At 41.7% G+C, this 24,750-nt stretch overlaps 1 protein-coding gene across 1 annotated transcript in view; it reads right to left on the bottom strand.

The window, feature by feature from the left end:
• Positions 1-24,750, bottom strand: part of LOC308328292 (attractin-like protein 1) — a gene marked incomplete at both ends in the record, with an annotated part of 127,152 nt that overhangs the window by 60,399 nt on the left and 42,003 nt on the right. The window lies entirely within an intron of this gene.

The following is a 24,750-nucleotide window of genomic DNA, read 5'->3' as shown; positions in this document are numbered from 1 at the left end:
GCTGCATTGAGTGGCTGAGGATCACATCTACATGCCCTGATGACTCTCCAGACACTTGACTATACTCATGAGGGCCACGGATAAAAAAAATTTTTTTAGCTTTGTTTCCGATGAATAATAACAGTCCCCCCCCTGCCGAAAACCAGAACCGGAATCTTAGGAATTATAAAAGTATATAAAGACGATCCGGCTCGGCAGATCCCTGCAAGGAGTTAACCATATAGCGGACATCCTCGATACAGTCCAGGGGCCGGGTTTTCAATTTAACCTCCATCTCTCCATCTCCCTATATCTAAAAAAAAAAGGGGTTTGCCGTGGATGGAAACGTTATGTCCAGGGGGTGCTGGTCAGAACAGTTTAAACCCCGGCTTAAACAGCAGATCTACAAGCTCGTAGCGCGCCACCGAGTGGCGCGCTACGAGCTTGCAGGTCTGCTATTTTTTTTGAAGAATCGAAGAACGACTGACACGTAGAGAAACATGGCTTTTTCAGAAAACTGTCAGGATGTATATATATATATATATATATATATATATAGAAGAAGACATTTCTTAGAATCTGATCTCAGGTCAGAACAGTTTAAAGAACCGCCGGTCTGCAGTCCAGCCATCCATTATGTGACTATATACACTTCTCTCACAGCAGCACTGAGTTTGCCTCAGCGAGGGCCGCAACCGATGTGTTGATACGTTTACATCAAAGGGAGTTGAAGTTGCTCCTATATATTGGTGGCTATACTTAGGATAATGAAGTCTTCACTACAGACCCGACAACAGCATCCTCAGAGCCAGGTGTGTGTGCGTGTGTGTGCGTGTGTGTGTGTGTGTGTGTGTGTGTGTGTGTGTGTGTGTGTGTGTGTGTGTGTGTGTGTGTGTGTGCGTGCGTGCGTGTGTGTGTGTGTGTCTGCCTGTGCGTGCATGTGTTAAATCTATTCAAAGCAGCTGTTTTCGGTCATTAAGTCCTTTCCTCCTCCCTGGTTTCTCTTATTGTAATTTCCAGGAATCTTCCGTCAGGCAGAACGGAGAGACGAGAGAACGTAGTTGGCCCCGAGTCAAACCTCTCTCTCTCTCTCTCTCTCTCTCTCTCTCTCTCTCTCTCTCTCTCTCTCTCTCTCTCTCTCTCTCCATCACAACAATTACTAGAAAAGTGCGCTCCTCGGAAGGGGATTTTTTTTTTAATGAAATCTGAAAATGTATGTGTGATACATTTCGATCAAATTATCCCAGACAGGAGTAGAGATCAGTAAAAAAAGTGTGTTTTCAAAGAAAACCGCTGCAGAGGTGAATCGGGTTGGGAACAGGGCTTCTGTGGAACATTAAAACAGGGCTATAACTGTCTGTACTTTTAACTATATTTTCATGAACTATATACGTGTTTAAAGATCGACACCGAACAGTTATTTCGAGGGACGTGACCTTTTCAGACGATATAGTGACGCTCTCCTGTAACACACGTGCGCGCTCGCACACACACACACACACACACACACACACACACACACACACACACACACACACACACACACACACACACACACACACACACACACACACACACACACACACTTCCGCCATATTAAACCATCCACATAATGTCTGAGTAACGACCATTCATTTGTCAAAACCACAGTCCACCGTTTAGGCCTATCAGAGGGTTTTTAACCCATTCTGACCTGAGATCAGATTCTAAAAATGTCTTCTACTGTACATCCTGACAGTTTTCACCCTGACCTGAGATCAGATTCTAAAAATGTCTTCTACATCCTGACAGTTTTAATTCTGACCTGAGATCAGATTAAAAAAATGTCTTCTACATCCCGACGGTTTTCTGAAAAAGCCAAGTTTCGATGTCAGTCGTTCTTCGATTTTCCAAAAAATAGCAGACCTACAAGCTCTACAAGCTACGAGCTTGTAGATCTGCTATTTTTCAATAGCTAAAACCAAAAGGCGTTCCGGCCCAAAATGGGTTAAATCACGGCCAATTACCCAGACACCACAGTACTCTAGCCTACGTTACCCAGCCAATCACTCAGACACGGGGCCAGAGGGAAGACGTGCCTCTTTAGCCATTTACAGACGAGAAAAGTAAAGAGGATTAATGGATCACACTCGATCTAAAACCCGAAGCGTTGACCAAACCAGTATACACTATAGGCAGTCTCTTTGAGCTCTCCCCGTCAATTATCTTCCTGAGAAAATGATACCCCTATAGGGTTAAAAAATTCAAAAGTTACAGCCACTCTCTGCAGAGACAATGGGCCCTTCTGTAAACGATGTAAACAATTGATTAACCCATTCTGAAAGGGAACCCATTTTGGTGTTGGCATCATGTCATGCTTTAAGCTATTGAAAAATAACCGTCCTAAAGTCGTCTCTTCGGTGCTACTGAACATTTCTGATGAGCCGAAATCATTTCGGCACTGCAGGGCCGAAACAGCGGTAAAATAGGAGTATGAATCGGGCCCTTACAGGGCGAATATTTGACCAACTTTTATACTCGTTTTAACAACAATAGAGCTCAACATTATGTGCATAAACAGCATGAGTTCTATGCATTGACAGTACCACACAGCTACTGTAATAATGCAATACAGTAAAAGAAACAGGCAGACTACTAAAGTTGCATGTTAGAATGTGACTGAAATAAAATGTGCTCATACACACAACAGACACAACAGACAGCACAGTTCTTCTGAATGTCATCAGACGGCTGCAGTGACAATGACACAGCGGTGGATTATGATCTATATCTATATGAACACAATATCGGCAATATCAGCCTATAATAGTACAGTAGTCAGTCAGTGAGTTACTGGCAGCAGTGGCTCAGCGGTAGAGTGGTCGGTATATGAGCTATGGTTCGATGGGAACCAGTTCGATTCCGGCCGGGCTTCCCCAGATTCAGTGTCGGGAGTGTCCTTCTACACTGTTTATTGTACAAGAACGATCCAAGTGAACAAAAAAATACGTGATCGGCCAGGGAACAATTTTTCAAAGGTCCTGCCCTGGACATTTTGTATTATTCGGTTTGGGCATATCAAAAGAGAGTGGCATCGATCTCCTATATGCAATGGTAAGAGTCTGTTCTCCTATATGGCAGCGAATGCTGGAACCTGAATTCAAACCTATACACTATACTTGTGTATTTTGCCCTGCTACTAAAAAAGTAGGACAGGTGACTTGTTTGTATGTATGCATAGGTATACTTTAAGGTGTATTATGGATGTTGTATGTGCCGGTTCAAAATGTAACATTGACGATGTGGTATTGAAGTGTCATTTTTTTATTTCTGCCTCTTGGCCAGTTCCCACTTGTAAAAGAGACGCGTAGTCTCAATGTGTTTTTACTGGTTAAATAAAGGTTAAATAAAATAAACACAAGTCGTGTACTATATACACCAGCATGTTGCGCGCAATACCACTTCAACAAGAGCGAACAGTTGTCTGTATGAGGAAATACCAGATTATCTAATTCCTTCACCGATAGACGCTCATGACTTTTGATGCACACAGTATAGCATTTCATCTGGTTCATTTCAGCTATAAAGTGGGCTGTTGAAGAGACCCGGACTGTTGGAGTATTTGAGTCAGGTATAGGCCTATACCTCTCGAGGGAAAGGCCCAGAGTAGGACTACTTGAGAATTCTCTTTCAAAACAACAATACAGAGAATACTTGAATTCTAATGGCCCCAATTCCACCCCCCCCACACACACACACACACACAGACTACATGATTGTAGAGTTTTGACTATACAACTGAAGAACACAGAGGACAAACATCAGGTGGAAAAGAAAAAAAGGTGGATGGAGAATGACAGATGACAGAGGCGGAGGAGAAGGGCGGAGGAGGGAGAGAGAGTCGTGCTGGATAACCAGACAAGGAGGTCAAACACTCGTGCACGCACGCACGCACGCAGGGAGGGAGAGAACACGAGAGAAGGATGCACTCTCTCATTAGCTATAATAATTAATTATCTTCCCAGCAACACTCGAGACAGTGACAGGTCGATTTGAATGGAGGCCCTCAAAGCACACCGAGTCGGTAAAGATGGAAGTTGGAAACCCGTTCCACCCGTCCGTCTGCGTCACCTTTCATGCCCATATATGGATATTTCTGTATCCGTCTTCTCTGTGTTCCTTCATTCATTATTATATTCTGTGTCAGGCATGCCCAGATATGGAGTGTTGTTGTGATGTCAGAAAAGGCCAGCTCCTGCATGTATGGACGCCCGGGGCAAAGGGGGCCCTTTGTGGCGGTTCTAGACAACCGTGGGTCCGACCGTCTCGACACCGGGTACTGCACACTCCCTGTGGGGGGGGTGTCGAATTTGAAGTCGGTGCAGGGCGAACGGTTCTCGAGTTCACACGTACACACAGTATGTACAGTACGTCGTACAGACAGACGTACGGAGACATAGGTGCATTCAATACTGTATATCTTGCCTCATCATGGCTCGGCATTAAGGCTATATACATGAAAGATGCCGTTTGGATAATTTTCCAAAAAATAGCCTAGAAAACAAAACACAAAATGTGTCTGGGTGAATGTATCAGTTTTCCGATGCTATAATAGCACTGATGGAGAATATTGTGGGTTGTACAGTAAATGGACATTCATTCACGTGAACTCAATATAAGCCTATACAGTTATCCAGCACAACAGAACACAGGCATCACGTTGCGGGTTCGAGCATTATTGTACATATTGCATCGTACATATTGATAGCAAGGGTGTGTGTGCGTGTGCATGTGCGTGTGTGTGTGTGTGTGTGTGTGTGTGTGTGTGCGTGTGTGTGTGTGTGTGTGTGTGTGTGTGCGTGTGTTACATAGGTTATTTTTGTCAGTGAGATCTTTTTTTCCTGTATGTAAATATTGATTCATTGAGAAGGTTAAAGGTCAGGTCAAAGGCAGGCAATGGGGGCCAACATATTCACGATCAAGCCCACCGTCCGTGCGTAAAGGAAATGCGAAAGCCTTCCTTATCCCATTTTGACCTGAGATCAGATTCTAAAAGAAATGTCTTCTACATCCTGACAGTTTTCTGAAAAAGCCATGTTTCTATGTCAGTCGTTCTTCAAATTTTCAAAAATAGCAGACCTATACAAGCTCGTGGCGCCACTCGGTGGCGCGCTATGAGCTTGTAGATCTGCTATTTTTCAATAGCTAAAGCATAGCATCATGCTAACACCAAAAGGGGTTCTTAATGGGTGGTGTATTATTATTATTATTGTCTTATTTTAATCCCCCACAGAGGGCGGCGGGGACCTGCACCGTTACGTTTAACTCGATTTCCCTTGACGCTCAACGCTCGCATGTTGAAAATGAGTCCGGTTTTCCGCATGAGAATGTGACCTAATCTGCTTCGCCAAAAACAATCAGCTGTCAACGCTCAGCATGCCATAGAGCCACTGTTTTTCCATTCCCTGCAGATGCCTTTATTTTCAAGCTAATCAGAGCAAAACTGTTGCTCGCTCGCTCTACCGGGAATGTGTACTAAAAAGTCTGCTATAAATTAGATGTTTTACCGGTACAAGCAAAGGATGTGTTCATCACCCTGACAACAGAGGTGACGAAGGGGGAACCATTTTGGAGAGAGACAGGGAGAGAAATGACGCAGGTGCACAACAGCGGCCTCCGTGTTTTGCAGAGATATCAGCTGCAGAATGCAGTGTTGACAGCAAGCTTGAATGTTTAAAAAGACAACAATATGATATTCACAGGTCTTTTATAGTCAGAACCTGCTTCCTTCAAGCTTTTTCAACCTGCTCTGCTGTATGGCTGATTTCAGCTCCCGGGGGTGTCAAGTGTTGATTTCGTCGACTAAAACTAAGACGAAAAATGTTCGTCGACTACCTTATTCCACTGACGAAAACTAAATGGAAACTAAATATGAACTAAGCTATGGTGACTAAAACTAAGACTAAATATGTTGACAATTTCGTCGACAAATAAAAACTAGACTAAAACGTTAGGAAGGGACTAGTGGACAAGAGATCCAGTATAAGTCCTTTTACATTTAGCTTCATGCTGAAAATAGCAGATCTACAAGCCCACAACGCGTTGCATGTGGGCTTGTAGATCAGCTATTTTCAGCAAGTGAAAAAAAAAAACAGTCATTACGACGGCATCAAGGCACCGCCAAAATACATTTTGTTCGACTAAATCAACTGTAGATTTAGTCGACTAAAATCTTATGGTATTTAGTCGACTAAAACTATAGACTAACACAAAAACACCACACTGTGGTGGAAAGTAACGAGTACCTTTACTTAATTACTGTACTTAAGTACACTTTTGAAGTATTTGTACTAGAGTATTTCTAATTTCCAAAAAAAGTTACTCCACTACATCTCGGATCCAAATATTGCACTTACTTTTGCTCCACTACATTTATTTGAAAACGTCAAGTTATTAGTTACTCTGTAGATTTTGATTATTGCAATCTTCAGCTACATTTCAGCCATTTGAAAAATAGCCGATCTACGACCGTGATGCGACACATTGTGAGCTTCCAGATCTGCTATTTTCAAAGTATCTGTATACATTTTGAAAACCTGAAATGGGACATTCTAAAATAATGAGTACATTCACTTTTGGTATACTTAAAGGTTTTATGACAGTCATTTTAATTTATTTTTCTTTTTCTTTTAGGTTTTATGACCTCAATTACGCCCAAAAAACCTGAACTTTGAACATTCAGTGGATTTTCTGTGGTCTGAAGTTTTCTTTGGGGTTTGGAAGCCTTTTGAGCTACAATGAAAACAGGCAAAACAGTGAAAACAGTGACATCTGCTGGCAAATCCCATTGACATATATGGGATTTGCAGGATCTTACATCACAAACTGCCGGCAAATCAGAGGCCTGTTTGAGCCAGAAAACCCCAGATCACAGAAAATCTACTGAATGTTAAAAGTTCATGTTTTTTGGGTGCAATTGAGATTAGAAAACCTAAAAAAAATAAGAACAATTCCAAAACCTTTTTTTTAATGTCACAATCCCTTTAAAGTAAATTTTCATGCCAATACTTTTGTACTTTTTACTCAAGTTCATTTTGAATTCCAGGCTTTTACTTGTAACAGAGTATTTCTATATATTGCTCTATTGATACTGTTACTTAAAGAAGCATTCAGTGAAAAGCCCAAACCGAAACTTGGGTTTTTTGTTTTTTTTTACCCCAGGGGCTCACTGGGGACAGGGAGGAAATTATTATATGGTCAGCACACTCTATATAGGGAGGATTATCAACAAAAAAAAGGGAAAAAAGTGAAATCACTGACACCCCCTTTAATGACGTTTAGAAGCTTTAGAACACTTTCCTGGGGGTATTTATGTGTGTAATATGTGGTTTTAGATATTTTAGATCGTAGCAGTGTTGTCTCTGATGTCGTGGACACTGGGCTCACTTCCTTCCTGGACTACATAACTGGACTACATAACCTAATTATGGGAATTGTAGTCCAGGAAGGAAGTGAGACCAGTGTCCATGACATCAGAGACAACAGGCTCACTGCTACAAGTGTCCCTTTAACACCGAACAGCGTCATAGTGGGGTGTTGTGGTGCAGGCTATAGTCTGGTGAGAGCAAGGGGCGAACAGAGTGAGGTTCCGAGCATGCTGTCATCAGGCAATGATTGGTTATATGCATTGCAGACCTATTTGAACTTCTTCTTGATGTGGCCAGCCAGCCCGGGTCGGATGGTGTCGCGGTATGTATTATAGCCTGGAGACGTGGGTCTATATACTCTTAATCTTTGGCCCCGCTCGGAAAAAGGAGAAGTGACGTTTTCCGTGACTGCTGCCGAAACATAATGGCAGAGGGATAATGGAAAGTCCAGTGTGGACAATGATGTGTGCTCACCAATACACCGATATGATAATGCTATTGAAAAATAGCAGATCTATACAAGCTCGTAGCGCAAATCGAAGAACCACCGACACAGAAACACGGCGTTTTCAGAAAACTGTCGGGATGTAGAAGACATTTTTTTAGAATCCGATCTCAGGTCAGAATGGGATAAAGGCAAAAGCCGCAAAAAAAAGAACATAAAAAAAAACCATCGTGCAAACATTTAGGTGCCAGTTCAAACGTCTATGCAAACGTACTTTCATCATTCATGCTCTATGACTGTATATTCAGCCCTCTGCTGTACAGAAACAGTACAGTCTATATATATATGCATCCATGCAGTTAGCCAAAGAAAGCTCCTTAACGCATTAGCTTCAGCATTGTCCACCAGCTCACAACAACAACGACAACAACATACAACAGGGATTAACACAGATATGTTCAGCATGCACACATACTACAGATCCACCACATCCAGGGATAATATATATCGGCATTATTTTCTAGAATAATGCTCATATCCAACAATAAGGGCCGCGGTGGCAGAATTTCCAAATCCAGGTGAAAAGGCAAGCTGACAAGGTAGATGTTGAGAGCGAGAGCAGAATCCGATGTGCACAGATCTTGACAGAAGACTTTCGTGCGTAGTGTAGATCCACTTCATACAATGCGATTGTGAAGCATCTATATGTCGTGTGTAGAGTTGACAAACCATTCACAGTATATGAACCAAAATGTGGATAATGTCTGGATTATCATCAAGAGACTGTATGTTAGTCAGATCTTTTATTCTCTCTAGTTCAACCGTATGCAAAAAAAAAATCACACCCGTTTGGAGCCAACACATGGCTATACAACTATACAGATCAACTGGAAAGCTCTCTCTCTCTCTCTTCAGCGACATCAACAACCACGCAAAAATAACTATTCCCTTTGAGAGACATCCAATAACAACTCTGTCCAGAGCCAGGGACACACCAGCGTGCACGTTCTCTCTCTGCGTGCGTGCGTGCGTGCGTACGTGTGTGCGTGCGTACGCACATGTAAAGGAGGGATATCATTTCAGATGGCTGGCCATGGCCTCATGTGTGTGCATGCAGGGGCTTCCTGGTTAAAACTGAACAGATATATAGACAAACGCGCACATAGAAAAAAAAAAAAAAAAAAACACCTTATCAAATATCAACCATATTGCTCCAGGGAGAAAATGTCCTTGCCGCCGTGTGTCCCTTAAATCTCTCGTTTATAGTGCTCTTCTTCTCTGTCTTCTCTGTCTCTCTGTCGGCTCGTTCAGATTTTCCACTCTCGGTCTACCTTTCTTCTTCACAATCCCCATCTCTTTATCTTTCAGCCATTTGCACCCTCTCTCTCTCTCTCTCTCTCTCTCTCTTGTGTTCTCTCTCCACCCCCCCCCTCCCCCCCTCCCCCCCTCTCTGTTCCTCCCAACTGCTCACATAATTGATCTACAGACAGTTTGGTATTTGGTGTGCGTGTGCGTGTCCGTGTGCGCGGGTGTGCGTGCGTGTGTGTGTGTGTGTGTGTGTGTGTGCGTGCGTGTCCAGTATCCGAATGTTGTATGTGTGTTGTGTCTGCTTGTGTGCTGGAAATACCGTTTGAAGGCTGAAGCTACGGCATAATGAAATGTAACCTGTGTTGCCCCGATAGTGACAAGCTTCTAAAAAAAACCCCAGAGATGACTTTGAGCCTGTCTGTCTGTGCTCTGTCTGTGGTGTCTGTCTGTCCGGTTACTTAACTTTTTTACTTTACTCCCTATATCTGAAGCATGTTTAAAAGAAAAAATTAAGAGCGTAATAGGGTCAAAATAAAAGTCTAAACATACAGTATTTGATATATCAACCATTTTGTCTCATTTACATACACACTGTAACTGACTAAGATCTTTGTGTATTGAGAATGTAAATTATTCTAGTGTCAGTCTCCCGAAGGTCGCTTTTCTATTACGTTAAATAGATGTCCACTTCAGTGGGGTTAATGTCTGCTTCATAGCTATTTTTGAAAAATCAAAGAACGACTGACATAGAAACATGGCTTTTTCAAAAAAACTGTCAGGATTTAGAAGATTTTTTTTTAGAATCTGATCTAACAACACTCCTTGTCCGTCCTTGGACTGTCTTCAGATACTCCTGACAAAGCTTTATAGTGTAAATATTCAAATGTTGTGTGGTTGCCTATCTATCTATAATCAATCGCTATCTGTCTTCCGCTCTCAGAAATCTTGCAATTCTCCAACTACTGTATTTTGTAAAAAAAAATACCTTCAAATATGCAACCAATGCATCCATATATTATATCACATCACTCTAGAATCAATAATACTACAGTATAGTTTTTGGGTTATTTCAGCATGCACTACTACCCAAATACTTGTAGTCATCAACGGTTATTTCTAATTCATCCTCTGATGTGTGTTCTGCACCCTGCTATGAGTTCACCTCACTCGTCACTGAGGAGCTGAAATTAGACCAAAAGCTAAATACAAACATACCAACCTAATTACTTTCACCAGGTGGGATTTACCGTAGGCTATTGGGTGCCACGCAGAAGACGACAAGTTCCAAAACAAACAGAAGAGCTGAAACTTTCCCATTTTAATCAAATTCTCTTCATTGCGCACCATTCCCTCGCTCTCGTCCCATAATGCATATAGGGCTGGAATGTCTCGGAGTGTAATTCTGTAATGAGCAGGGTAGAAAAATGACACGGTATGTTAATTGCCTCGTGCAAGACAAGCGGCAACATTTAATTTGAGGAAATTAATGTGGGTGGAGAGGAGGCCTTGTTATAGCAGTGATGGGTGAGAGGCAGTATGCTGACACGCACGCATGCGCACACACACACACACACACACACACACACACACACACACACACACACACACACACACACACACACACACACACACACATGCGCACACACACACACACACAACTTTACCTGGAAATAAAGGAGTAGTTCTCCCAGAAAAAAAGATATACCTGATTTCTTGTCACATTCCTGAGACAATAATTTGATGAGCGGTTGAATTGTTACTGTGTGTAATTGATAGAAAATAGGTTATTGTTTGGGTGACCTAGCTAGGCCTAAAACATGACGTATTGGTGAACATTGACGTATTGGTGAACATTGACGTATTGGCGAACATTGACGTATTGGCGAACATTGACGTATTGGTGAACATTGACGTATCGGTGAACATTGACGTATCGGTGAACATTGACGTATCGGTGAACATTGACGTATTGGTGAACATTGACGTATTGGTGAACATTGACGTATTGGCGAACATTGACGTATTGGTGAACATTGACGTATTGGCGAACATTGACGTATTGGCGAACATTGACGTATTGGTGAACATTGGCGTATTGGTGAACATTGACATATTGACGAACATTGACATATTGGTGAACATTGACGTATTGGCGAACATTGACGTATTGGTGAACATGACGTATTGGTGAACATTGACGTATTGACGAACATTGACGTATTGGCGAACATTGACGTATTGGCGAACATTGACATATTGGCGAACATTGACGTATTGGTGAACATTGACGTATTGGCGAACATTGACGTATTGGTGAACATTGACGTATTGGCGAACATTGACGTATTGGCGAACATTGACACATTGACGTATTGGCGAACATTGACGTATTGGCGAACATTGACGTATTGGTGAACATTGACGTATTGACAAACATTGACGTATTGGTGAACATTGACGTATTGACAAACATTGACGTATTGACACACATTGACGTATTGGTGAACATTGACGTATTGACAAACATTGACGTATTGGCGAACATTGACGTATTGGTGAACATTGACGTATTGGTGAACATTGACGTATTGGTGAACATTGACGTATTGGTGAACATTGACGTATTGGTGAACATTGACGTATTGGTGAACATTGGGCGAACATTGACGTATTGTTGAACATTGACGTATTGGTGAACATTGACGTATTGGCGAACATTGACGTATTGGCGAACATTGACGTATTGGTGAACATTGACGTATTGGTGAACATTGACGTATTGACGAACATTGACGTATTGGTGAACATTGACGTATTGGTGAACATTGACGTATTGGTGAACATTGACGTATTGGTGAACATTGACATATTGGTGAACATTGACGTATTGGTGAACATTGACGTATTGGTGAACATTGACGTATTGGTGAACATTGACGAACATTGACGTATTGGCGAACATTGACGTATTGGTGAACATTGACGTATTGGCGAACATTGACGTATTGGCGAACATTGACGTATTGGCGAACATTGACGTATTGGTGAACATTGACGTATTGGTGAACATTGACGTATTGGTGAACATTGACGTATTGGTGAACATTGACGTATTGGCGAACATTGACGTATTGGCGAACATTGACGTATTGGTGAACATTGGCGTATTGGTGAACTTTGGCGTATTGGCGAACATTGACGTATTGGCGAACATTGACGTATTGGCGAACATTGACGTATTGGTGAACATTGACGTATTGGTGAACATTGGCGTATTGGCGAACATTGACGTATTGGTGAACATTGACGTATTGGTGAACATTGACGTATTGGCGAACATTGACGTATTGACGAACATTGACGTATTGGCGAACATTGACGTATTGGTGAACATTGACGTATTGGTGAACATTGGCGTATTGGCGAACATTGACGTATTGGTGAACATTGACGTATTGGCGAACATTGACGTATTGGTGAACATTGACGTATTGGTGAACATTGACGTATTGGTGAACATTGACGTATTGGTGAACATTGACGTATTGGTGAACATTGACATATTGGTGAACATTGAGGTATTGGTGAACATTGGCGTATTGGTGAACATTGACGTATTGGTGAACATTGACATATTGGTGAACATTGACGTATTGGTGAACATTGACATATTGGTGAACATTGAGGTATTGGTGAACATTGGCGTATTGGTGAACATTGACGTATTGGTGAACATTGACGTATTGGTGAACATTGGCGTATTGGTGAACATTGACGTATTGGTGAACATTGACGTATTGGTGAACATTGACGTATTGACGAACATTGACGTATTGGTGAACATTGACGTATTGGTGAACATTGACATATTGGTGAACATTGACGTATTGGTGAACATTGACGTATTGGTGAACATTGACATATTGGTGAACATTGACGTATTGGTGAACATTGACGTATTGACGTATTTGAATCACTTGTCGAGGGTGGGTTAATCAACCCAGAGCCAAAAGCAATTCCAAAATGCCGCAACCGTTTGTTGATTTTTGGGGGGGATGAATTCCCTCCGAATTACTTCCACATGATCGCAGAGGTGACGTGACATTGTATGATTGGCTAGCAAAAATAGAGGGAGGGGCCTATGTAAGCGATTGCGGCAACCACACTTTGCAATTTTCCCCCAAAATTGAGACTTTTCTATAGTTGGTCTGTCGACCAGTGAAAAGCACCAGCATGCTTTAACCCATTTTGGGTGGGAACCCCTTTGTGTTTTAAACATGTTATAATTTAGCTATTCAAAAATAGCAGACCTACAAGCTCATAGCGCGCCACCGAGTGGCGCGCTACGAGCTTGTAGGTCTGCTATTTTTGAAAAATTGAGCACCACCAATACAGAAACATGTCAGAAAACTGTCAGGATTTGGAAGACTTTTCTTTTAATTTATTTCGACGTCAGGCCTAAATGGGTTAAATCTACTGTAATAACCCCATGTGCCTAAGAAGCCCCATTGTTAGCCGTTTAAATGACGTCAGGCACATTATGCCTAAAAGCATCTGTTGTAATGAAAGTCTTTGAATGAATAGAAGTGTAAACATGGTGCCAGTGCTGGAGTACAGTAGATCATTATCGGTTTGCATACACAGGTCCAACAGGTCGGTGGATTATGCTGTCTCTGTGTTCACTCCGTCTCGCAGCTACCCACGCTCGGGTATCGGTCAACTACAGGTCAACTTTCTCTTATTATTATTATTATTATTATTACAATCACACCCACAAGGCTGTACTATAACAAAACATTTGCAGCTACATCTCCATGGCTCTGCCTGCCTCCGCGACTTGGACTTCTACTTCCACGTGGGAATTGGGCTTACAGACCCATAATAAGGCTCCATTTGGCTCCAAACTATCACTTCCTTACTGACTTCACAGGTGTTAGCAATAATGATACTAATGAGTATTGCATTGTTTGAGGGGTGCTATAGCTCCTCCGACATCTGGCTTTTTGAAATGACGTCGTATGACAGCCAAGTGAGTCTGTTCTAATTGTTTGTTTTTCGAGGAATTGGGCTCGTTATATATATAGGAGATGGGTGTGGTGGTGTGGTGGGTTGTGATGGTGGCGTATGGGGGGATTTTCGGGTATAGGAACTGCTTGGTATGGAAGATGGGGATATGGAGGATGGTCTCTGGTGGGGCTGAATTATTACCAAGACCAGATGATCAGACATATTCATACATGAACACCCAAAAACTCAGTGGGGAGAAAAAAAGAAAAAAAGGCTTAACCACTGATTCCGAATGCTAAATAATTGTCTATCATTCAACTAAAAGCCGGAGATGAAATCGGTGTGCAAATTTGAAAATAATCCAGAAATAGCAAATTGTTTGATACATTAATATACCTGTATCACATCACTCCTTATACGTTGCGTCAACTCCTCGTGCTAATATCGTCCAGTTAGCGCTACAGTATTCCTTTGTTGTATTTGTCATAAGTTGCTAAATATTAACCCACAGAATCAAGTTAAAATGACTCTTCTGTTGTGTAGGCTAAATGAAGCGAAGTGGTATTGTGTGTAATGTACACGGACGCACGGACGCACGCACAAACGCACACACACACACACACACACACACACACACACACACACACGCACACACACACACACACACACACACACACACACACACTTATCCTTCTTGGCTGCTGTCGGTCTTCTGGCAAATTAATGTGTTGGTCTATTGACTTATTTATCACAAGTTGAGAGGCAATATTAACAACATTGGTATATACTCAACCTCCAAACATATACATACATACATGCATACGCACAATTCTTAAGAGGCTCAACCCTATTGAGGAAAACCAAAGACATCTCGCACATCCTGTCTCCGCGCGTCAGCCCACGGCATTAGAATTTCAAAGTAGATTTCTGATTGTTTGATCATGCATCCAAAAACGATTGTTCATAAAAAAAAAGAAAAGAAAAAAGAAAAGAAAAAAAAGAAGACTATGAGAAATAAGCAATTATAACATGAAGCAGGGGCATTTCTAATAATACCCGTGTGGTTGTGATTCATAATTAACCCATTCTGGGCGGGAACCCCTTTTTGGTGTTAGCATTATGCTTTGCTTTAGCTATTGGAAAAATAGCAGATCTACAAGCTCATAGCGCGCCACCGAGTGGCGCGCTACGAGCTTGTAGGTCTGCTATTTTTGAAGAATCGAAGAACGACTGACGTAGAAACGTAGCTTTTTCAGAAGACTTGTCAGGATGGAGAAGACATTTTTTTTTAGAATCTGATCTCAGGTCAGAATGGAAAACTGCCAGGATGCAGAAGACTTTTTTTTTTTAGAATCTGATCTCAGGTCAGAATGGAAAACTGCCAGGATGCAGAAGACATTTTTTTTTAGAATCTGATCTCAGGTCAGAAAGGAAAACTGCCAGGATGCAGAAGACTTTTTTTTTTTAGAATCTGATCTCAGGTCAGAATGGAAAACTGCCAGGATGCAGAAGACTTTTTTTAATTTTTTTTATCTGATCTCAGGTCAGAACGGGTTAACGCTGAATAGATCCTCCTGCAGGCCGGGCCCCAGTGGAGCAGGCCTCTGGAGAGTCAGGAACCCACTTCAAGGAATCATCAACACATCGCGACGCATCTTCACGCCCATAACATGACCGAAAAGTGCTACTTCAGCTTCAGTCTCCGAGGCTCTGTCGAACCTGGAAATTGATTTGTTTTGTCTTATACCGAGAGGTGCTACAGTATAATCATGAATTTTAATGTTATACTTTTCCCCTTCTCACTTTTCTCTGCTCCTTTATCTCATTATCAGGTCGCAGGCCTGATCTATGTTCAGACTGTATGTGTAACTATATAGTCCTCGGTTTCTCGTCACTTTTTTTCCCTTCTCATTGGCATGGCCCGGCAAGCCAATTGTTGTAATCTGACCGCCCCCCCATGGCTGTGCACTTGTATACGTGAGAGCACAGTGTACTTGATAATGTATTGTGTGTACTGACTGAACTGTAGCATACTTTATCGTTATAGTTACTGGAGTTACATCTCAGACAGCAAGGTCAGCATAGAGACGGGGAGAGACACGCAGCGAAGGTCGTCATGAACGGGACTCGAACATGCGACACGCTGTCAGGCCAGAGACTGTGTGTGTGTGGCATTATTCTGACTAATGAAGTATTCAGTCAGTCAGTCAATCAATCAAAGCTAAGAATTAGAATACCTTGCATGCTTTGGTGAGAAAAGATTAAAGTACGAGGTTAAAGGTAGAGTAAGTGATTTCACTTAATTCAAATATTTTTTTTATATTATTTTTTTGTTTTTTGATAATCCTCTCTACTATAGAGTGTGCTGACCATATAAGGAGTTCCTCCCTGTCCCCAGTTAACCCCTGGGGGTCAAAAAACCTCATAGGTTTCGTTTTTTGACTCTCTATCCTGATTGGACGAAGGCTTATAGGTCCCACAGCCAAAAACAAAACCTAAGGTTTTTTGAGTGAAATCACTTACTCTATACCTTTAAGGCTATTATAAAGGCAAATTTAATTATGAGACAAACTTTGGATGGTGTGACTGAGGTGGTTCTCTGATTCAGCTTTGAAGCTGATTTCTGATTCAGCTTTGAAGCTGATTTCTGATTCAGCTTTGAAGCTGATTTCTGATTCAGCTTTGAAGCTGATTTCTGATTCAGCTTTGAAGCTGATTTCTGATTCAGCTTTGAAGCTGATTTCTGATTCAGCTTTGAAGCGCATCATTTAAAAAAAAAATCATTGACATTGTGAATGCAATTGGAGAAGGTATAGGAAGTCGCATATGGATACGGCAGACAGCAGACAGAATTGACACTGGGAGAAATGACACTGTGTCAATTGAATGAAGGAAAAGATGGGGAGAGCATTGCACAGAATGCAAGACGAGTATACGGAACTGCAGAAACCCGGACGACATATCTGGCGGTACCACCGGAACAACATCACTCTGTTGGTTTATATATTAAGACGTCAGTTGTAACACGTCGTTTCTGTATTAAGTTAAGTGTTGGCCATCTCAATTCTATGAGCAGGACTGTCGACAATCCCAAATGCATAATAAGGACAAGTAAGACGCGCAAATGCGGTAAGCGACCGCAGCTCGTACATATTTGGGGTTTTTAAAGATTTTTTTTAAGTTATTTTTTTTGTAAGTTAAGTTTTTTTTAAATTACGTTTTTTTAAGTTAAGTTATTTGGGATTTTTTAAGATTTTTTTTAAGTTATTTTTTTTGTAAGTTAAGTTTTTTTTAAGTTAAGTTTTTTTTTTAAGTTAAGTTTTTTTAAGTTAAGGTGTGTGTGTGTGTGTGTGTGTTTTGTGTGTGATACAGCTGCGCCCTCTGGTGGCGGGCAGGTGGTGTTACAGCGTGACACACACACACAGACAGACAGACAGACAGACATGATCTGCTAGGTCTCATAGTTAGTGCTCACTGCGTTCGCAATGAGGACAGGCTCGCACACAGAACAATGGAGGTTATATATATATTAGACGTATTTAGGCCTATATTGACCATCTCTTTCTCCCTCTGGGCCCGAGAGAGGCGCCCTGACCTCAGCAATTCATCTCTGTAATAATCAGGCTGGCACTAAATACATCAGTGCAGGAAGATGACAAAAAAACACAGCATTCAGCTCCATTGATTAGCATTGTTAATTTTCCGCTCGATGGTGCCGGCTAAGTGATGCCGAGACCCACTGGCTCACACAAACGCCTATTAGCTAGTAGTATAATGAAGAAACACTATAGGTCTTATCTCTGCCTCTCTTTTTAATTATATTCATTTTTTGAGAATATTTTTTGAGAAAATGGTATATAACATTTTACATATACCATATATACAGTGTATATATGTGACCAGATTTGACTGAGAGCCTTCCATCGCGCAAATTCCAGCTTTTTTACCGGAGGAGAAAAACGTTTATTCTTTTCTCCAAAATGAGTTAATAGCACAGGTAGACTCTTCACATAAGCATGTCTGGAATAAATGTCAGACAGATGTAAATATGAAATAAATGCTTAAACGTGTAGCTAGGTATAATGTTATAGGCCACAGCAGTGAACCTTTCAAGCCTGTTTTCTCAACTCGCTTTTTCTCTGCAAGACATTACTCTATAAGCCATATCTCCAAAACTGGTGGGTCAAACTGAACAACCAATATGTCAATTTTAAGCTATGATTCCCTGCTAAAAACATGGAAACATAATGCATCTCGTTTATCACACAGCCAGAAATGTGCAGAACAAAGCCATTACTGTACCTGCATTTGAGATCATTAATGTCGTTACCAACATTCAAATAAGCACGATTTAGGAAAAATATGACAAAAAAATGTCAAAATCCAGTGAGCATATTAAAAAAAAAAACACATACGTACTGTACATCTCAAACGTCTAAGACAAGGAGAACAAAATATGAATCACACGATCATTTTGCCTGAGGCCCAAATGCTCTGAGGAATGCACCAACGTTTTTTTCTATATTAATGTGAGCCAAAACAAAAAACTTTTAAACGTGAGTATTCTGTCCTCCTTGAGTTTAAGCTGTGCCGTGTTTCATAGTTTTTGGAATAAGAGCTCATTCAAATAAGAAACATCGTTATGTATATGACACACCGTTAAAATCTCACAATCTGCACTTTCATGATCTGTAAAAAAAAAAAAAAACGTATGAAAACACCAGATGCCGTCATACCAACCAATGCAAATTGACTGAATGACCGAGAGAAAGGGTCAGACTATGAGAGGGACAGAGAGAGAGAGAGAGAGAGAGAGAGAGAGATAGAGATAGAGAGAGAGAGAGACAAACATGCAAGACAAAGAAGCAACAGTGGCCAGCAGACGACAGACAGACAGAGACAGAGACACAGACACAGACAGAGACAGAGACAGAGACAGAGACAGAGACAGAGACAGAGACACAGACACAGAGACACAGACAGAGACAGAGACACAGACACAGACAGAGACAGACAAGGGGTTGTCCAGCAAATGCAGCATTGCGGTTGCCGTCTGCGATACTACTAGACGCTTGGCTCATACATAATGTAGTATAGCGACGGGCGGCCCTCCGGCAGATAAACACAACCCACTCACACACCAGGGAAACACCGAACACTCAACCACACATAATGAATGGCTCTGTTTTCATACACACACACATACAATACAGTACTATACAGGTCTTCTATTTTTGAAAAAAAATCGAAGAACGACTGAAATTTTTAGAATCTGATCTCAGGTCAGAATGGGTTAATCAGACCAGTGTGTGTCCAGTGGAAACCTCGTATGAATCTGATCTCAGGTCAGAATGGGTTAATTGGGGAACCCTGGTGTACAGCATACTGTGCCAGAACCATCGGGAAATAACACGGCAATGACTCCGTCAAGTTCAATCTCATTCAAACATAAACACTAAAACATTGAAAAGCGGGCTTCAACCCATTCTGACCCGAGATCAGATTCACACGAGGTTTCCACTGGACACACACTGGTCTGATTAACCCATTCTGACCTGAGATCAGATTCTAAAAATGTCAGTCGTTCTTTTTCGATTTTTCAAAAATAGCAGACCTACAAGCTCGTAGCGCGCCACTCGGTGGCGCGCTACGAGCTTGTAGATCTGCTATTTTTCAATCGCTAAAGCATAACATGACGCCAACGCCAAAAGGGGTTCCCGTTCAGAATGGGATAACAGGGCAGCAAAAGCAAATTAACACAATGTGAAACTATTATACTAGTATAGAAGAATGCACCTTAATTATCAAAAGTTCTTACTTGGCGTGTGACAAGAAACTTTGAGTTGAACAGTGATAAATGTGTGAACTGAGTATACACTAGTGTATAACTTATTATACTGACTGTAGTCATACTACAGATGTGACCAGATTTGACGGAGAGCCTGCCATCGCGCAAATTCCAGCTTTTCACCAGAGGAGAAAACCTTTTTTTTTTTCAAAATGAGTTAATAGCACAGACAGACTCTTCACATATACTAGAGCATGTCTGAAATAAGTGTCAGAGCTGAAATCGACATGTAAATATGAAATAAATGCTTAAACATGTACTGTAGCTAGGTGTAATGTTAGAGACCACAGAAGTGAACATTTCAAGCCTGTTTTCTCAACTCTGTTTTCTGCAAGACATTACTCTATAAGCCATATCTCCAACACTGGTGGGTCAAACTGAACAACCAATATGTCAATTTGAAGCTACGATTCCCCGCTTTCATATGACATGAAAAAAAGTCCCTCAGTCAAATTGAGTCGCAAATGTCTTCATGGTATTGTCATGTTATTAACATGCATGTGGCATTCATCAGTTAACAAAAACCACAGAGCACATTCTAAATAACATCACTGCACTGAAACAAAATGGCACCTACAGAATAATTGTTACATGGATCTTTTCAGATGTTGCCGTCGATGTCCGACTGTGCAACAACGCCTGTGCACATGTACAGTACGAGGGTCAGAACTCTACCACTGCATATTGCCCCTGGTTTAATGTGCTTTACTATTAATTCGACCAATTGTCATGTTTCAGTGTTTCCGTGTCTTCTGACAGCAGACAGTGTGCACATTACAAACCGCCTGGCTTAGAAGTGCCAAGAAAGGCAAATTTCATTCAGAGAGCAATTGGCTCATACCAACCAAGCTATACTGTATATATACACAGTGAAATTACATTTAATCAACACTATGATAATTAATAACTAATGGATACATTTTGCAGTTTGATTACTTTTTGTTAGTGGGTGCTGCCGCGCACGCACGCACACGCACACGCACACGCACACACACACACACACACACACACACACACACACACACAGATGAGTCACTTTGACCTGTGAGGGCCATAAGCTGCCCCGGGGTGCTCTCCATCACTCCCACTCTGTTTGCTGCTTCAGGTTTTCTCTCCAGTTTGCTGCTGTCTGACCTGTATTAGCCCGCCGGTTTGCCCACTGGCACACAGCCTATACGAGAAGCCTGCCCTGTACGCGGTCGAGCATGAAGACACAGCATCCACGGCAACAACAACAACAAAAAACGGCTTACAGCTCCTCTTCTCTCGGCAAGCAAGCGCAGGGAGCATCGCTATGAATCGAGCCCAAGCTAGAGCCCATTTTGACCTGAGATCAGATTCTAAAAAATGTCTTACAGACTACATCCTGACAGTTTTCTAGCTTTCTAGCTATAGCCCATTTTGACCTGAGATCAGATTAAAAAAAATGTCTTACAGACTACATCCTGACAGTTTTCTAGCTTTCTAGCTAGCCCATTTTGACCCGAGATGCAGATTCTAAAAAAATGTCTTACAGACTACATCCTGACAGTTTTCTAGCTTTCTAGCTAGCCCATTTTGACCTGAGATCAGATTCTAAAAAATGTCTTACAGACTACATCCTGACAGTTTTCTAGCTTTCTAGCTAGCCCATTTTGACCTGAGATCAGATTCTAAAAAAAATGTCTTACAGACTACATCCTGACAGTTTTCTAGCTTTCTAGCTAGCCCATTTTGACCTGAGATCAGATTCTAAAAAATGTCTTACAGACTACATCCTGACAGTTTTCTAGCTTTCTAGCCAGCCCATTTTGACCTGAGATCAGATTAAAAAAAAGTCTTACAGACTACATCCTGACAGTTTTCTAGCTAGCCCATTTTGACCTGAGATGCAGATTCTAAAAAAATGTCTTAGAGACTACATCCTGACAGTTTTCTAGCTTTCTAGCTAGCCCATTTTGACCTGAGATCAGATTCTAAAAAAAATGTCTTACAGACTACATCCTGACAGTTTTCTAGCTTTCTAGCTATAGCCCATTTTGACCTGAGATCAGATTCTAAAAAAATGTCTTAGACTACATCCTGACAGTTTTCTAGCTTTCTAGCTAGCCCATTTTGACCTGAGATCAGATTCTAAAAAAAATGTCTTAAACTACATCCTGACAGTTTTCTAGCTTTCTAGCTAGCCCATTTTGACCTGAGATCAGATTCTAAAAAAATGTCTTACAGACTACATCCTGACAGTTTTCTAGCTAGCCCATTTTGACCCGAGATCAGATTCTAAAAAAATGTCTTATAGACTACATCCTGACAGTTTTCTAGCTTTCTAGCTATAGCCCATTTTGACCCGAGATGCAGATTCTAAAAAAATGTCTAGACTTGCATCCTGACAGTTTTCTGAAAAAGCTACGTTTCTGTGTCAGTCGCTCTTCGATTTCTCAAAAAATAGCAGACCTATACAGTGCTATTTTTCAATAGCTAAAGCATAACATAAAGCTACCACCAAAAGGGGTGCCCGTCCCCCAAAATGGGCTAGATCTATAGAAGCTATAAAAAATCCCTGCTTAATCGCGGGCGTTGTCTCATTTGAAACAGTCAAGATGTACAGTAGAATGTACTGTAAGCCACTCACTGAGCAACGTTTCGGACCATATCATGTCCGGGTGGTTTGAAACAGTGCACCTCTACAGTATCGTTGGTATATATATATATATATATATTGTGAAACAAGCAGCAACTTTGCATTATTGCAGCATAGACCCCGCCCACATGGTTTACTACACCTTTGTTGATGAAACTATCTTCGTGAAAAAAGACCGGAGAGGACCACAGCACGTCCCAGCGCCGGACACACGCTCGTAGCCGAAGTCTGAAAATGTATACTTGTCCAGACTCCACTTCACCCCCCCCCCCCCCCCCCCCCCCCCCCCAGCACTCCTCATCCCTTGTGTCCCTACACGGTACTAGGCATGTAACGATATATCGTATATCGCGATATAACGATATTGTATCCCGACGATATGTATCGATTTATTTAACAAAAAAAATCGATTAAAAAAAGAAAAAAACATTATTTATTTATTTTTAGGGGGGGGCTAGTGTGTGATAAGAAATGTCAGCTGTAATCATATTCCATCATATCCACATGCTTTTGGAGAGAAATGAGACAGTAGAGGCCTGGAGAGGGGAGCTGTGTATGTGTCTGTGACTGTGCCCCAGGTGATGGTCGTTATTGATGCTCATTAATACATCAAGGAAGGCAATTATCTTTGCAATGTAGTTAAATAAAAATTGTGAAAAAAAGCTGGAAAATCATTGTGTTGAAAATACCGTGAAAAATCGTATCGTGAACCTCATATCGTGATATACGTATCGTATCGCGAGTGGAGTGCATCGTTACCCATGTCATAGTTACTTTGCAGCACTTTATTGTCTTTGCACTGTACTCATGTGGCCTGCATGTTGTTTGTTAACAAGGGCTAACCTCACCTCACCAGGCTTTCCACCGCCTCGGAGGAAAGCCTGGTCTCTTGTTTCAAGAGTCCGTATGATCCGGTCGGGAGGCGGACGATATCGTTACGTCATGTTGTAGTGTTGTTTTGTAGTCGCCAGACAGGATGAACAGGCGGCGACAACTTCCTTTTCCCTCTCAATAAAAGCCCTCGCTTACGAGAGCTTTTATTGCTTTTATTCAAACAGGAAGCAACACACAGCTTCCTGTTTGTTGTAGGCAAACCATTGCCTACAACATGACGTAAGCTCCAGCCCGGATCATATACCGAAATGAAATGGTGCCCAGGCTAAACAAGGGCTCATGTGACATTTACTCTGATCTAGCACTTTGGTCGCTCACAATTAAATTGTGATTAAATTGTGCGCGACCAAATGGAGGAGGTATAGATATTGGGGTGCGTGTGCGTGCGCTCGCGCGCGCGCGCGTGTGTGTGTGTGTGTGTGTGTGTGTGTGTGTGTGTGTGTCGGGTGTGCATGTAGGAAAAATGAAAGGACGTGGCATCTGCCACAGGCTTTAAGTGAAATATCACTCCCCACTCCGCTTGGGTTCATATTGTCACTCCGTCTGACTTAATCGGTTATGAGGATGCACTCATTAAAAGGGAATGGGCCCTTGTTGTTCATCGCTTGTGGTGGCACTCGTTAAATGCACGTTCACTTCATTTATTTAGTTATTTATTTATGAATTCGTCTATCTTTATTAATGCCAGACCAGATTGAGCAACCGCTCCCCAAGAGTGTGCGTGCGTATATATACTGTAATGAAACATTGTCCAAAAAGGTGACATCGTGGAGAACAAGGAGAGCGCACGCACGCACACACACACATGCGTATCAAATATACCAACATAGCAGCAAAACATACAGGAACACTTTCTCCTCCAAGTTAAGTTACCCATTTGCATAACTCAAGATTGTGGGCCTGTACACAAATGGAACCCAAATTCACAACTATACTATTTGTACACACGCTCCCCATGTGTGTGTATGTATGTGAGCTCTAACACTATAGACATGGACACCCACACAAGCAAATTAACCCATTCTGAACGGGAACCCATTTTTGGTGTCAGCATCATGTCATGCTTTAGCTATTGAAAAGCTAAAGCTACGAGCTTGTAGGTCTGCTATTTTTTAGAAAAATCGAATCGAACGACTTGACATTTATTTTAAAAATCTGATCTCAGGTCAGAATGGGTTAAACCAGACCAATAGTGTGTGTCCAGTGGGGAACCTCGTATGAATCTGATCTCAGGTCAGAATGG

Source organism: Protomyctophum bolini, assembly GCF_963924005.1.
Source record: "Protomyctophum bolini genome assembly, chromosome: 14".
Classification (NCBI taxonomy): Eukaryota; Metazoa; Chordata; class Actinopteri; order Myctophiformes; family Myctophidae; genus Protomyctophum; species Protomyctophum bolini.
The sequence above is the reverse complement of the archived record's forward strand: the minus strand, read 5'-3'. Positions and strand labels throughout refer to the sequence as shown.